General features: G+C 40.8%; 2 long non-coding RNA genes across 2 annotated transcripts in view; one reads left to right on the top strand and one right to left on the bottom strand.

Annotated features, from left to right (window-relative positions):
• LOC138761989 (uncharacterized) overlaps positions 1-3,299 on the top strand; it is a 55,502-nt gene extending 52,203 nt beyond the window's left edge. Inside the window, exon 4 of the long non-coding RNA XR_011356689.1 lies at positions 2,869-3,299. This is a non-coding gene — a long non-coding RNA (uncharacterized lncRNA). The remainder of the gene's footprint in view (positions 1-2,868) is intronic.
• On the bottom strand, positions 444-13,844 carry LOC138761990 (uncharacterized). The gene is made up of 3 exons (XR_011356691.1): positions 13,653-13,844; positions 10,100-10,338; positions 444-692 (listed from the first exon to the last, which is right to left on the bottom strand). It is a non-coding gene; the product is annotated as an uncharacterized lncRNA (long non-coding RNA).
• Positions 13,845-14,788: the final 944 nt, after the last annotated feature.

Raw genomic sequence — 14,788 nt, 5'->3', positions numbered from 1 at the left:
GGACCTTTCCTGGGCCCAACACGCTAATGTCATCGTGAAGAAAGCAGGTCAATGCTTCTACCTCCTTAGGAGTTTGTGGAGGCTCAGCATGTTATTGGAAATCTTGGCAGACTTCTCCAAATGCATAGTGAAAAGTGTGCAAACTGACTACAATATGGGCTGGCATGGGAGCACCAATACCTCGAAATGGAAAGCCCTGCAAAAGGTAATGGACACAGCCCAGTACATTACAGGCAAAACTCCTCACCATCAGGGAAATCTACATGGAATGCAGCTTTCGGAGAGCAGCAGCAATCACAAAAAATCCACACCACGCATTCATACTCTATTCTCACTGCTGCCAGCAGGAAAGGGGTATAGGTGCCACAAGACTAATACCATCAGGTCCAGGAACACTATCAGATTCCTAAGCAACAGACTCAATCAGAGACTCATTTAAGGACTCTTTGCACATTATTTATTACTGATTTTTTTGGTCAGTTTGATTACATTTCTTTGTTGCATTTTTCTTTTTGTATATGTATCATTTTCTTGAGTGCAGCTTACACTACTGATAAGTAGAAATTCTGCCTGGCCCACAGGGGAAAAAAAAAACAGGGTTTCATGTGATGTCTTGTATGTGTCCTGAACATTAACTTGAACTGTTTTTCTGTCTTCTTCTGTGAAGGTTCAATAGTCTTTATTCCAAATAACTGGAGAATAATAAAACCAGAATTAAGGCCACATATAATTTAAGTTTTAAATAAAACAAGTGAAATTTTCATTCTTATTTTCATTCTACTAAAGCCAAGCTAAGGTTAATTGTGCATGATAATGTTGAAGTACAATATATAATTTATTGTATTAAAATTCTCTAGAACCTTTCTAATGTTGCAGCGGATTCTAACTAAAAAACACCTTCATACTAACTGTTCTGTTCTTATTAGTAAATACTTGAAAGTGCTTTAAAATATTCATGATTACCCACATGTAATATATAGAACAGAGGTGGCCTAACATTTTTAGTGTGGGCCATATACAGAAAAATATAAGGAGTAATCAGGCAAACAATATGAAGCCCAACAGTTTTCAACCTCTGCCAGCTCCTTCAACAGGCCATTTAAAACCTGTGCAGTCAGAGTCAGACTGAGCAGCTGGACCCCTCAGGGCAGTGTTGAGACTTTGCTCCCCACTCTCTATGAGTTTGTACCAGTGGCAGCACTGCTATTGCAGCAGCTCCGGCAGTGTTGTCATTTTTTTCTTCTAACAGGAAACGGGTGGCAGTTGGCCCTGGTGTAAAATATCTAGGTTACATAAATTGTGAAAGGATTGAGTGTATTAGTAAAGATGCCATACTACCATTACATATCAGACCACACCTGAATTATTATGTGAAATTATTTTATATCTCTCTTCAAAAAGAAGCCACAGAAATCTGCCAGCTATGCCAAACCTAGGAAGTGAAGAAGTGAGGGAATCAATAATTTTCAAATATTGTTCATAATCTCAAAAGTAGCAAATCCCTTGGATGAGAAATTGGACAATGTCGATGTTCAAAATGCCCAAGACATCCTCAAGCCCAAATCACTGGAAATCAACCGACTGGTGCAACAAATGATAAGAAGGAAATATTACAAGAGTATTTGAACACAGGAGCAAAGAATTTGCTCTTGGTGCCTGCCACATTGACCACCGCCAGTGGGCTGATATCTCCTCAAACCGTGCATCTTGGCGCCTCACAGTTCGGCGGGCAGCAACCTCCTTTGAAGAAGACCGCAGAGCCCACCTCACTGTCAAAAGACAAAGGAGGAAAAACCTAACACCCAACTCCAACCAACCAATTTTCCCTTACAACCGCTGCAACCGTGTCTGCCTGTCCCGCATCGGACTTGTCAGCCACAAACGAGCCTGCAGCTGACGTGGACATTACCCCTCCATAAACCTTCATCCGCGAAGCCAAGCCAAAGAAGATAAGACAAAAGATACAGAAGCGGAAGCAGGCTATTTGGCCCATCGAGTCTGCTCCGTCATTCCATCATGAGCTGATCCATTCTCTCATTCATTCCTACTCCGATGCCTTTTCTCCATAACTCTTGACTATTCCAGCTGAGTTCACAACTGGAGTATTATATACCACCTCAATTTACTTGTTACAAAGGAAATGAGCTGAGATTGTGGAGCTCAATACAATACAATAAGAGAATATTTTTTCACATGAAGTATGATGAGTCTTTGGAATTCTCTATCCTGGATGGCTGTGGAAACTCAGTCATTTAAAACAAAGTTTGACAAATATCTGGAATTAAAGGATTAAATGGATATGGGGATAATACCTGAAAATGGTCCTGAGAAATAAAATCAGACATGATGTTGACAAATGCTGGATGGAACAAAAGGTTTACTCCTGCTCCTATTCTTGTTATATTTTTTTCTTGCAATATCAATTTCAATATGCTTTTAGTTTAATGCAGTAAATTTCCAGATTTACACATGTCACAAGCACAAACTGGAGCATGGTCGATTCCTTAGGGTAATGGTAAATGTATTTTGCTGGTGACATGAATTTGCAAACATTTAGCATTACTAAATCCTTTAATCCAACCAGCCTGATGCATCCCCCCGCTGCATCCTCAGCTTCTGCTAAAATGACAGCTGCAATGATCAATCCACAATGTAAATCTCTTCCAGGTGCTACCTAAGAAATGGATCAGGCGGCAGGTGGGAAGGAATGCACAGCTGCAATCTAGTCAAAGATATTACAAAATAAAGAGTCCTAAGGGCACTATTTTACTTCTAAATAATTATTGTAAATAAAAACTGCTGTCTCTATCAGCTGGTATTATTCTTTCATTTGGTAATAAATGATTTTTTTTTAACATGCACCATTAGGACAAAATTAAATAAGGCAAGAAGATCTCCTGAAGGACCATGGGTGCTGAATGTTTCCTCATTATGTCAGAGGTTTGGATCTGGGCTTGGATTGCCGATAGTTTGTACTGAGCTGAAGTTTTGAGCGGTGGCAAAGGCTGCGCAAGCACTGAAGGTACATCCACGGCCACTCAGTGACTCTGAGGGAACTCGCTTTTCCTTCCCTTTCTCTGACTGCTAGTGGTGCCAGGCAATGCTAATCACAAATCTTTCTCTGGCTTATGGCAGACTGAAGGCAATTTCATGCAATATTGCTTTTTTATTTTATTACATGACTAATAAATAGTATCTGATCTGAAGTTTTCTTTTGTATTTTTGAAACTTTGTTAATATCAAAACCACAGTTTTGTTGTGATTTGAGGTTGTAGTGATCGACTAGATGAATAAACCAAGATAAACAGTTTCTTAACTTATTTGCTGAATTATTGACATTGCAATGCAAAACATTTGCTAAGTAAATTGTATTGATTTTCCGTCCAGTTAATATTTGAAATCAATTGGAAAGTTAGCAGTCTCGTGGATTTTAATAAAATTGTGAAGCCAGTCATCTGTTACTTCTCCCTCTTGCAAATTGGTAACAGGGAGTTCAAGCATATGTTCCCATATTCTTAATTTTAAAAATTGTATAACTGTCAGTGCAAAATTGGAAAATACAAAAAGGTTTCCATTTAACTATGGGCCATATTTCATAAAATGTCCTGGCCATTTCATCAATTATTTCACAAGGTTGGAATGAAACGTGCAGTAATGTGCCATTTCTGCAAATAAAAGGAACTGAACAGCATGAACTCCCACTTCCCACATATGATGTCGACTTTCTTTGAACAAATAAGTGGAAGCTTTCTAAGTACAAGGAAGTCAAACAGCTGTGAGGCAACTGTGTCTTTCAAACTGCTTTCTGGTTTTTGACTTCTAACTGTTAACTTTTTTTCTCAAGTCCTCAGAGAGGGCCTGGTTAATTTAATTTATCTCTTCATTTTAGTGTTACTGAAATTAAGATCCTATCAATCTTTCTGCCATTCATTCATTCCTTCCAATCCACTCCTCACTCGAAGTGTTTGGAACCCTTTACATCCTATGGATGCTGTGTAACTTGCCAAGTTTCTCCAGATGATCTGTCTATTCCACTTGATCCTAGCACCTGCTGACTTTCTTGTTTTCCTCCACCCACCTTCCTCTTTCCCCATTCTGCACAACTCATTCTGATCCATGACATTGGTATTGGCATGGTAGATTGATGGTTCTGGTTATCCCCTTGGCTATAATCCACAGTAATCTGAGAAAATGAATTATTTTTAAACAATCAAGAGAATGAATTGATCACGAAATATATAAAATCATGACAGTTGACTGCATGGCTGTTCTAGTTCCCTCCAACATCTCAAAAATGTGCAGCTAGTAAGTTCATTGTCCATTATACCTTACCCTTGTGCGTATACAAGTAATAGAATCTGGGGGGTGGGGGGGGGGAGGAGGACATAATAACTGATGATAAAATTGAGAGAATAAAACATGGGATTAAAGTAGTATTGTGTAAATAGCTGGTCACTCTAAGCTCAGGAGGCCTATTTCCTTGCTGTATGGTTAAGACTATGATATTCTGGAATTTGGAATGATGCTAGAAATACTTAATAAGTAAGGCAGCACCAATAGACAAAGAAACAGAGTAATAGCTTGACAAATTTGTGTCAAAAAGGCCCATAACCTGTCTTTATGCATTCTGACCAATATGGAACCCCTGAGTTGACTCGTATGTAATCCCAGACTTTAATCAACCAGAGGTATCCTCCTTCCTTTATATTAGTGTGATCAAACTCCGATTGGGTGAACTCTTCACCAAAGACTTGCACTCTATTTGTGGGTCCAAACAAGCTTCCTGTAGCCATTTTAACTCCCCAAACAATTCCTAGAACATTGCCACATCCATTGTCAGGGTTACATTGATTTTCCTAATTTTAGATAACCTTCTCTCTGCCCCAAACGCCATTTGCCTCCACTATTTCCATCACTTCTCGATCTACTGTACATCGATTTCTTTTCTCTCCATCTAACATTTCTTCCTCATCCCCCCTCACCCAAAGGATTTTCTCCCTATACCCATCTCTCCACCTCTCACAATCTTTGTTCTCTACCCTGTCTCATCTGGCCCTTTCCCCAGTTTAATCCCCCTCTATATTTGTAATTTCAACTTTTAATTTTAAACCCAAAATGCTGACTGTCTACAGCATTACTATGAATGAATGCCGGCTAGCTTCCTGACTTTCTCCAGTAATTATTTGACTGTTCAAGATTCCAACATATGAAGTTTTCGTGTTTTTAATTTAATTGTTCACAGTTAAACTTCCATTTTTCCCCCAAAAGTATACTTTATTCATAATAAACTATTAACAAAATAAGAAAATCGCTCAAGACATTTTACATTCATACAGTCAATTATATCGATGCATGAACATACACCATTACCACCACTAATATTATGAGACCTTCTATACTCTCTGATTTTGATCAATTGAAACTCTACAGGGGAAGATGATTAATGAGCGTTCATGTAAATTGGCTTTCTTTTAAATCCTCATGATTGGATTTAGAAAGGCATTAAGGGGCAATCTCCTGTATTAACACATCACTAAAGACAGAAGGCCCTGAGAGGGAGACCCTCCGCCTTGAGGGCAACAGCAGGAGTGGATTTTAACTTGCAGACTCACCTTTTAGGTGGTCACCCTAAAAGGCTACTGCACCATGGCCTGGTCCACCTGAAAGGGCCTTTTGATATCCAGAGGCACCTCGTAGTGCATCTGAATCTGATGGAGGTGGAGGCGACTGGTGCTGTAGTGCCACCCATCATAAATATGTGGCATAGCAATGATCGTCTTCCCTTCCCATAATCCCCCAAGCAGATGGAACTGCTCTGTGATTCCCACAATAGTTCTAGCTGCGTGGGGGATTATGGGTAGGGAAGACCGCCATTGCTATTGTAAGGTAAAAACATCATGAGATGGGACTGGAGAAGGAGTCACCCAGTACTAAGGAGTAACAGGGTGGTGTGACCTTGTACGCTCAAGGTAAGTTTGGCACTAACAAGCTGATAAGCAGCAGACTAACAGTGAAGGGTAGCAACAGCTTATTCATTGGACAGTGTAATGGTATGATAATTTACTAAGTGCGTGTCCTGGGGTATAAAAAAACACCACTTGCTGATATCGTTAGAATGCGCCTTCTCCAACTAACTCTGTTAGTTGTAAGTGTTACAATCCGGTAATAAAGAACCTTGATTTCGACTCAGTCTGGTGTCTGACTCACTCATTCTCGAACAAAGCAGACCTAACAATTTGGTGACCCCGACGTGATGGGTGAGTGGACACTAGACGACGGTTTCTGTTTTTCCTGACAATCATCTCAGCCAGCTGACAAAAAGGTCCAGAGAAGCCTGTTTTAACAAAATTCTCTCTCTTAAAATCTTTATGATTGTCAGTAAGAACTAGAGATCGGACAAATTAGATGATCATAATTGAAGGTCGTCACCTACCAGGATTGTAACACGTAAGTGTTTACGGACAAAACTATAAAAGTCCTTAAGGTGTTTTAGTGACATTTGATAAGTGCTTCGCCGACAAACTACTAGAGATTAAAAAGTCTTTATTGTGACGTTGCAAAGTCAAATAGAGTGAGAAGGTGGTCTAAGAACAATTGGGGACCTGAGTTTTCGGCCCTAAACCAGTTATTAAGAGGAGAAATCTCCCACGTTAAGGTTGGGCTTTGAAAGAAAATGAAGGTTCAGGCTTATTGGTCTCAATTGTATAAGACTCGCTTATAAATGCCCGGTAGGTATGATAATGTCTGTACACTTGAAAACTTAAGAAGTTATTTCCCAAATTCACCGTGGAGGAATACCACAGCGGACATTAGAGACCTTGAGATGACAAAAAGAGTACTCAGAGATCCTGCCTGGTGAACAAGGGCGACGACCAAAGACTGCAAAAGCTGTGTCCAGATCAGGTAGGAGATATCAATGAAAAAGTTGACAGAATCTTAAGAGACACACGGTTTATTCGAAATATTTTTGACAAGTTAATTGAAGGTATTCCCAGCATCACTAAGGAGATGAAGTTACGTAAATTCATAGATTGGTACAGGGAAACTGGACAAAAATATAGCCCAAAAACTTGGTTTCCTAGTTGTAACCTGACTTTCAGACCTAACAATTTGGCTCTCTGCCTTTCTATCTCTTTCTCTCGCTATGCTCTCTCTCTGTGATGTCATGTATGTACTCTGACAATAAATCTCTCCGACATGATCTGGTTTTAAGGAGACTTGTCAGGGCAGTCATGCTTCCCCGGGCTCTAAGCCTAATTAAGGTGGCAGGCCATTCCCTACAAAACACAAAGGAAGGGAAAGGAAACACGGCTGCTGACAGAGCAGCCAAACAGGTTACTGGATATCAAGAACCTATACAGGGGATGATTCTGAGGTCCCATGGCAAAAAAGAGGAATTAGAGAGAAGAGAAAATAGTAGTAAGTTGAGTGACCTAAAGGAGAAGGAGGGAGAGGGACCCCCACCAAATATTGAACACCTGATAGAAATACAGGAAAAAGCTAGCCCAAGTGAGAAAGAGGAATGGATGAAATGCGGTGCTACACGACAGGAGATCATCAATGACAATCGGACAGTACATGTCTGGCGCTCCCCAATAGGTACGATAGTTGCCCCCTGCCAATTACTTCCACTATTTTTTGAAGAAGCACATGGGCCGACTCACATTAGCGCCACCAAAACTTATAATACGCTTAAACAACATTGGTGGAATCCCCACTTATGCGAGCACATTGACAACTTTAGAGCTGAATGTACTATCTGCAATGGGCATAACCAAAGGATCACCTTACGATTTCCAGTACTGACAGCCCCATGGAAAGAGATCTATATTGACTATTGTAAGATAAAAACATCATGAGATGGGACTGGAGAAGGAGTCACCCAGTACTAAGGAGTAACAGGATGGAATGACCTTGTACGCTCAAGATAAGTTTGGCACTAACAAGCTGATGAGCAGCAGACTAACAGTGAAGGGTAGCAACAGCTTATTCATTGGACAGTGTAATGGTATGATAATTTACTAAGTGCGTGTCCTGGGGTATAAAAAAAAACACCACTTGCTGATATCGTTTGAATGCGCCTTCTCCAACTAACACTGTTAGTTGCAAGTGTTACAATCCGGTAATAAAGAACCTTGATTTCGACTCAGTCTGGTGTCTGACTCACTCATTCTCGAACAAAGCAGAACCTAACACTATGCTGCATTTTGAGCCACAGAGAGCGGCCCCAGTGCAGGAGCGGCCAGCCAGGCAATGACAGCCCGCACTGGCCTCTCCCAACGTACCCTGCCAGCCATCTCTGCCCCGACAGCCCCCGCCGACCTCCCTTTCCCAGTGTGGCGGGGTCTGTCGGGTAGAGGGTCAGTGAGGGGCTATCAGGTAGCGGGGTGTGAGGCTGTCTGGCACCGGGGTGGGGGGCTGTCAGTCAGCGGGGCAGGAAGTGGCTGTAAGCCAGCAGGGCAGGGCAGGGGCCTATCAGGCAGCAGGGAGTTGGGTCACTAGCTGATAGAGTCATCAGCTCGCCGCCCATCAGAGCCCGGCACTCCACTGATTATCCCTCCCTGAGGAGTGTTGGTGTCGGCAACTCTGAGGTGTTTCAGCTGCATTCAAGTGAGTGTCTTTAGCCGCAAGGTGGGAGACTATGGGGCTTTACACTAGGGTGTTCAGGCCACCTGAAAGGCCCTATAAAAGCACTAAAGCAGTTGAGGAAACTTCTGTTTTTTCTTATATTCAAGTTATTTTTATAACCAGTAGCCTATTTCCAAACAATTTAACAGAAGTCATATATGCTATAATGGAAGATTTAAACCATGATTTTTACTTTTGCAGCCTTTGCTTCTACAAGGCTGAGAACCTGCTTGTTTTTTAGAATCAGCAGACATAAGCTAAATTCCAACGAGGGGCCAGAGATGCAGTTACCTGACGAAAGGACATCTGTGTACCAAGAACACTTAATCTTCCTGCTTGTTTTGGTCACAGACTGTCAGAGGCCTAGCCCTGATGCAAAATAAACCATTGTATTCAAAGTGATCATCTGAAAATTATGTTATTTGATAGAAGCCTAGCATGCTAACTTGCTTGCTTATCTTTCTTGCTGTGCTGGGAAAGCAGTTTTTGGGTAATATAAGCCATGGTCCCGCTGCTGAAGTTTGAGACTCTCCGAGAGGTGGCAACATCTCTCAGCAAGAAGAAGAACTTCTCGAGTCCAGCCAATGTTCCGGTCGGGGGAGGTGGAGAAGCTGCTACCGGCGCCCTGACAACCTACTACAAGTGTGCAGTCGTTGCCTCGCTTCAGCAGTTGGGACCAGTCCAGGTGTTGATAAGTATAGTGGGAAGAGCTTGCATATTGTAGTTTGAAATCAGCTTTTGAATTTGTAATAAACATTTGTATAAACTGATCTGCTCTCGGTGCGTGTGTCTATTTTCTTTTGGTAGTTCAAACACTGTGACCAATCTAAAACGAACAAAGTGAGAGGTACAAGTTTACCCATGACATATGCCCACTAGCAAAAACCCTTTGAATTATCAGCCACCAGTGTGTGTATATATTCAGAGGGTTTATGCTGGTTGGCATGTGCTACCATTGAATCGATGCCATTGGCAAAAGATGATGCCGGTGCACTGTTTATAACTGCACTTTTCTCAATATCTGCACAATATTTTTGAGGTTTTGTTCCATTACTGCAAAATTTGACTTTCTTTAACACTATTTCCAACACTATTAATTTTTGCATGGCACCTGTCAATGCTGGCCTCTGTCCATTGTATTTCACCTCTACCTGTTGACGAATCCCATACTCCTGTCTCACCTCTCCCATCCTGACTGAGATACCTGCTTTCCTCAGTCCTGATGAAGTGACTTGACCATTCTTTTTGTTTCTACCACTGATGCTGCTTGAATGAGAAGCAGAATCAGAATTTATGATGATAAGCACATGTCATGAAATTTGTTGTTTTTCGGCACCATTTCAGGTGCAAAAATGGCTACTAATTATATATTTTTAAAAATCAGTTAGTGCAAAAGAAGAGAACATTTTATGGTCTGTGGTTCATTGTCATTTCAGAAATCTGATGGCAGAGGGAATAAGCTGCTTTGTACCATTGGCTGTTTGTCTTCTGGTCCCTGTACCTCCTTCCTGATGGTAGCAGTGAGAAGAAGGCATGACCTGGGTGGTGAAGGTCCTTGATGATAGAGGCTGCTTTCTTGATACACTGCCCTTTTAGATGTCCTCAATGGAGTGAAGAGTTATGCCCATGATGGCACTGGTCGAATTGACCCACTGACCAGAATTGACCCTCGTGCTGTCTTTGTCTCCCATGTGGGTTGATTTGCCTGGACTGCACACACACAAAAAAAATGTGCTTTTTTTTACTGTATCTCAGAGCAAGTGACGATAAAGAATTCAGAATTCAACATGTAATTCTTCAAAAACATCCCTGTCCACACTCAAAATGTTCCAGGGTAATTATAGTAATTTACACTGTATTTAATTGTTTATTGTTTAGTGTTTAAAAATATGTAAAATTACAGCACTATTGTGTATGGGGTAAGGAGAAACTGATTCTCTGGAAGACCTACTTGTGATATAAAAGGACCTTTTATATCTACCAGCTTTAGTCTCTGGTGACTCAGTCATAGTCACAACATTAAATAAAATAAAAGTTCCAAATCAGCAGCACTTAAATTATCATGAGCTACTAAAAGCTCAATTGCTGCATGATGTCTTTTGAATATGTTTATAGAGCTTTCCTATTGAGTTAAACTTCACTATTGGGAATGCACTAGTTGGTGCTGAAGTGCCATATTGTTGATTTGAAAACTTATCCTGAAATGAATTGTTTTCAGATACAAAGATCTTGACAGTCTTCCTCTGGGACTTCAGCACAGTCTTCATATTGAAGTGAAGCCTGGCAGAGTGCAATAAACTGCTTGGAGGGGAAGGGGGGAGGGAGAGAGAGAGAGAGAGAGAGAGAGAGCTAGAGGATGAGAGAGACAGAGACAGAGAGCTGGAGAGAGAAAGAGAGCGAGAGATTGCAAGCCAGAACCTCTTTCAGATGAATGTTTTTAATGAATTACATCACTTCAGCTTCAGCAACGACTCAACCTTAGAGGCATTTTCTCCTCACAGTTCTAGCTTCATAACATGACTGAGGCAACATAGCCTTTGGCTTTCTTAGCAGTCAAGACATTATTTTTTGTGTATTTTTCTTTTGTTGGAGAGACAAAAAATATCTTTCAGTTTAAATGCACGTATTTCTCAAGATAGAGAAAGACTGTGATCATTTAATCTTGGTAATCCTCTTATCTGGACAGAGTCAGGTGATCCATTCTTTCCTCATAAGTACAGGCAGCATAGTTGTGAAATTTTTCTGCACCCTCTTGACCTCAGTCACATGTTTCCTATCAGAAGTCCAGAGGTGCACACTATACTCCAGGCACTATCTCACCAATGACTCTGCCACTGTACCACAATATCCCAACTCTTCTACTCAAAGCCACAGTCTGTGAAATCAAGCCTGCCAAAGTCCTTCTTCATTACTCCATCTATCAATAAGATTTTTTTATGATCATGTACAGAAAAGACACAATTTGCTTTCCTTTGTTTGCCCTGTGATGACACACAAAGAAGCACCTCCATTCCAGAACCACTTTCAAGACAAGGAAGAGAAACAGAAGAGATTGTACTTCGCAATCTCTCTGTTTTTCCATATTTCCCCACTTTCTCACCCCACTAGACCAGACCCTGAGATTCAATATATATCTCCTGGCCTGATTTAACTTCCAAAAATGCATCATTTTGCACATTACTTTCTCTAATACTCCAGTTGATCCAATATCCTGTTGTAATGTTAGATAATTATGTCCATTCCACCACCAATAACATTTGTTGACTTACTAATCAGGTCACATACATTCTTATCCTAATCATTAATCTATATGACAAACAGCAGTGGACTCAGCACTAATACCTCCAGAAGGCCTCTGGTCATAGGCCTCAATATGAAATAATATCTTCCATTACCACCCTCCACCACCTACCACTGATTCAATCTTATTTTCAGTTGATTAGTGCAACCTAGATCCTGTATGTTCTAATCTTCCAGATTAGCCTTCCCTACGAGACCTTGGCAATGGCCTTGCTAAATTCCATGTAAAATACAGTAACATCTACCACCCTGCCCTTATCAATCCTCTTGATATCTCTTCAAAAAATTCATTTAATTAATTTCATGAGACATGATCTCCTACGAACAAAGCCATTCTGTCTACGCCTAATCAATCCTTGCCTTTTCAAATGCAAATAAATCATATATTTCAGAATTCCTTCCAGTAACTTTCCCACCACTGATATAAAGTTCACTGTCCTGTAGATTCTTCATTTAGAACATAAACATAAGAACATGAGAAATAGGAGCAGGAGTAGGCCATCCGGCCCATCAAGCCTCCTCCGCCATTCAATAAGATCATGGCTGATCTGATCATTGACTCAACTCCACCTACCTGCCTTTTCCCCATATCCCTTAATTCTATTTTTTAATGTAAAAATCTATTTCTCTTCCTTGCATCTAAAATAATGACACAACTTCAGACTGCCTCTCAATTACAGATAAATCGCAGTGGGTAACAAAGATAAGATGATCTCCATCATTGCTTCCATTGTTTCCCACAGGATCTCAATCAGCACCCAGCATTTATCTATGTGATTCAAGTCACCAAGACCCCCACTATTAGAGTGTTGATAGGTTTCAGAATATCTCCATTCTCTTCCCTGAATTCACCACCTGTCATGAAATACTAATTTAAACTATTTAAGACATTGCCATCACCTGTAGTTCCACATAAGAATTATGGTCCAGACTTGCTCCCAAAGCTTCATTCATAGAAATTCAGCCACTTGAGAACAAAAGACATTCTACTTGTTCAAGAATGAAACACCAACGTCTGCAGATGCTGTGATTTTAGTAAAAACGCAAAAATGCTGGAGGAATTCAGCAGGTATCACAATGTTCATAAGAGATAAAGATACATATATACAATTTTCCCCCCAAAAAAGGAGACTATTCACTATAAATTATTTACAAACAGAAAACTGTCAAAGTTTCTTCACACCCTTTTTTTCATATCCAGACATTTCCATCACTATACATTGGTACCTTATCATTACTCCCCTCTGTTGTTTGAGGGGCTTCCCCTCTGTCTCAGCACCTTAATGCTTTGTAATGAAAGGATTCTAGACTGTGGTCCTTCCCCACAGTGCCCTTGTATTAGCTGTGCCAAGCCTCTGTGTGTCCCTCAGCATGTACTCCTGCAGCCTAGAATGTGCCAATCGGCAGCATTCCTGTACCAACACATCCATTTGCTCAAAGACCAACAGATTTTGGGTGCTTCTTTCACCTGAGTTGATGGTTTTCCAGCATTTCTGAATATCTGACACTGAGTCCATCCCTGGGAACAGCTCATAAATCAGAGAGTCCTCTATTACACTACTGTTGGGACTGAACTGTGTCAAGGAAACTTGCATCCTTCCCCACACACTCTTAGCAAATCTGCATTCTGCAAAGTGGAGGGTGACTGTCTCCACTCCACCACTGTCATCTTGTGAACAACATGTGTTGTGGATGATATTTTGATTGTAAAGGAAAGATCTGACCTTGAAGACACCTCCCACCATCAGTCAGGCCAATTCCTGGTGCTTGTTCCTGAGCACTACTGATGAGCATTCGGCCAGATGATCTTGGTGGTTTGCTCAGGGAACCACCCGCTGTATCTATCGAGACCTTGTCTCTCAGTGTCTGCCTGGCATTCCTTGTTGACCATTGCCTGATCATCTTGTTTTCAAAGGTGCTGGTCTGTAAAAAATTTCCATGAATGTTAGGTAGTGTGGGAATGTCCAGCTGACTGGGCCATTATGCATCAATGAGGCTAGGCCCATCTCTTGCAACACTTGGGACAAGTAGAACCTCAGAACATGGTGGCACTTGGTGCACTCATACTTTGGTCTCACAAATAGCCTGAAGGTGGACATCGGGATGAGGGCTGTGTTGGTTACGCCCTTGGCCCTGTTGTCTGGCGATTTGTATATGGCATCACATTGGACTCTTTTCATCTTTGATCCCAATATGTACTGGAATGTGGCTCTGGTGATTACTAAAGTAGAGCTGTGGGAGATGGGCCACACCTGCACCACATTCAGCAATACCAAGAGCACCATGCACCTGATGACCAGGTTCTTCCAGGTTTTTTATTGAATATTAAATTTATTTTTTTAGATGCATTTAATTAATATACAATTTAATTTTAAGAGAGTTTCAATCATTACATGTTGACCATAACACCCCCGCTTCCCTCCCTAATCCCCTCACCCCCAAATAAATTTATATATATAAATATTTTAAAAAGTAGTATAAACCAAAAAAAAAAACTAGCATCATGCATTGCTCGGCGGATCACTTTCCAACACACAGGATTCCAGTAGGATTTATCTGATCAATTTAGGGAAGAAGATTAACATAGGTCTCATGAGACTGGAAGAACATCACTACATATTTATACATAACATTTGCATATACAAGCTCCAAATTAGCAAAAATATACCATATCTATTTCTCAAATTATATGTAATTTCTCCAAGGAGATACAGCTTTGAATTTCTGCATTCCATCTGCCCATACCCAAATGTGAATCTGATTTCCAGGTCTCCACAATACATTTCCTTGTCACCACTAATGCTATTTTAACAAACTTCATTTGGTGTCTTGATAGCTTCAACTTCAGTCATGTTCCTTC

This window comes from Narcine bancroftii, chromosome 4 (assembly GCF_036971445.1).
Source record: "Narcine bancroftii isolate sNarBan1 chromosome 4, sNarBan1.hap1, whole genome shotgun sequence".
In the NCBI taxonomy this organism is placed as follows: domain Eukaryota; kingdom Metazoa; phylum Chordata; class Chondrichthyes; order Torpediniformes; family Narcinidae; genus Narcine; species Narcine bancroftii.
Note: the sequence above shows the minus strand (reverse complement) of the source record. Positions and strands in the feature narration are given on the sequence as shown.